Genomic DNA, 2500 nt, shown 5'->3' on the forward strand with positions numbered 1-2500 from the left:
ATGCAGCCTCTGTCGACCACAGCACCCATACGCCAGTGCCTCTGCCGCACGAAGTCGTGGACCGGCAATCACACCACCTGCACCCGTTCGTGCCCCACCCCAACCGCCCAACTCGCATCGCCTAACCCATGTTGTGCCTTAACCTAACCCATGTTGTGCCTTAACCTAACCCATGTTGTGCCTTAACCTAACCCATGTTGTGCCTTAACCTAACCCATGTTGTGCCTTAACCTAACCCATGTTGTGCCTTAACCTAACCCATGTTGTGCCTTAACCTAACCCATGTTGTGCCTTAACCTAACCCATGTTGTGCCTTAACCTAACCCATGTTGTGCCTTAACCTAACACATGTTGTGCCTTAACCTAACCCATGTTGTGCCTTAACCTAACCCATGTTGTGCCTTAACCTAACCCATGTTGTGCCTTAACCTAACCCATGTTGTGCCTTAACCTAACCCATGTTGTGCCTTAACCTAACCCATGTTGTGCCTTAACCTAACCCATGTTGTGCCTTAACCTAACCCATGTTGTGCCTTAACCTAACCCATGTTGTGCCTTAACCTAACCCATGTTGTGCCTTAACCTAACCCATGTTGTGCCTTAACCTAACCCATGTTGTGCCTTAACCTAACCCATGTTGTGCCTTAACGTAACCCATGTTGTGCCTTAACGTAACCCATGTTGTGCCTTAACCTAACCTATAATGTGCCTTAACCTAACCTAAAGTGCGCCGTAACCTAAACTATATTGCGCCTTAACCTGACGCACGTTGTCGCTGAACCTGCTCTGTAATTGTTATGCAACCCGTTAAAGTAGTGTAGTGTTGCCTAACCGCAACCCTCGCAATATAGTTCGCTACTCGCACTGCCCGGTCCCCTGTGTATCGCGTCATGTTAAACACCTTGCAGGTGTTGCTGACTTTCCACATGCTCCTGCTATACACTGTAGTGTGGATAGCAGCAGGACGTACATGCCCCCCCCCCTTCCCCCCTGCCTTCGCAAGCTGGTCGGTGAGAAGTTTGCATGTTCAATGCCCTTCGCATGCCGACGTACTCAGCCTACGTTGTGGTACGGCCTGTCACCTGTCCGCCGATGTACGCAAAACCCACAAACTGTACTGCACATTGCTCCGTATGTACTGAATGATACATCGTGGCCCATGTGACCGTATGACGACAGCGCCTAGCAACGGCGGACCATACAGTCCAAATATTGTGCACGCAGCTACGTGTCGTCTCCCTATAAGAGCTGGATTGCAGTGTGGTACGCCATACAGACGTGTGGGAGGAACGGACGCCCTGAATGGCGATCAGCATGAGCAGTCTGTTGATGTAGTGGAGCGTGTATTCGGACGTAGTCGTCTCTTCTCACACACCGTGATAGCATGTTGCACCGCGTTCCACATCTGCGACATGCTGCAGAGGCGGGCTGACAGTCGTTCGCGCAATGGACACCGCATACGTACGGGGTCTACCTTCCACGTGTTCTCTAGGCGTGCACATGTTGTTGCGTCTATGTGGGCAGACGTAGTGTGTTGTGACACCTGACACAGGCATGCAATACTCGTTGCAAATGGCGATGGACGTGTACGTTTGCTGGTGACGTTACGCAAATGAACAACCGGTAACCCGTTGTGGTGCGGTTGTTCTCGCTAGAGGTGAATCAGTGTTGGCGACGATCGGTCGAGCTATTAACCGGTTGTTTCAGGGATACCCACCATGCCCACGAACGTGAAAGGGGACCCACCATGCCCACGAACGTGAAAGGGGATCTGGGTGTGAGGCGATACGCGGCGGTGGCTGGGTGGGACCGTCCCCGGCCGGTGAGGGGGGGCCGCCCGGCGTGCTGGCAGCGCGGTGCGTGGGCGCACGCGCTACAGCCGGCTGGTGGGGGCGGCCGGTGGCAGGCGCGCCGGCCGACGGACGCGGCAGGCGGCGCAGCTGCGCGCCGGCGCCCCCTGCTCGCGGCGCCTTGCGGCCAAAGTAGGTCCTCGCGGGCCCGGTGCGAAGCGCGGTGGCCATCTGCAGTGTGCTGGTCCGATTGAGGACTTTGTGCGCTGAGGATGCGCCGCCGCCCGGCGCTCGGCGCCGCGACGCCGTCTGCTGCTCGGTCGCCCCAGCGGTTCTCGCAGGTGGTTTGTATCGCAGCTGTGCGGACGTGTTGGCGCGTGCGCTGTGCTGGGAGAGTTCGCTTCGGCACCCAAGTAGGGCTTTTGTCCTTCTGTGGCGCTGGCGTTGGAGCTGCCGGTCACCGTAGGTGGCGCGTGTTGTCTCCCGCCGGCAATGCCACGACAGCACGCTCCCGGGCCTCTGTCGGCAGCGGCAAGCTCAGTTGGGAGCACGGGTGGTCGCACCTAAAGCGTCTACTCGCCTAACTCCGGGCGATTGCGCCTCTCTCGAACCCGACCAAGTACTTAGGACGGCGCTGCGCGCCGCCGGGACCTGAGAGGGTTTCGAGGTGTGTTGTGCAGGGGAGCTCAGCCTCCTCCTGTTTGCAGAAT

The sequence above is a fragment of the Schistocerca serialis genome, unplaced genomic scaffold, assembly GCF_023864345.2.
Source record: "Schistocerca serialis cubense isolate TAMUIC-IGC-003099 unplaced genomic scaffold, iqSchSeri2.2 HiC_scaffold_1142, whole genome shotgun sequence".
Classification (NCBI taxonomy): domain Eukaryota; kingdom Metazoa; phylum Arthropoda; class Insecta; order Orthoptera; family Acrididae; genus Schistocerca; species Schistocerca serialis.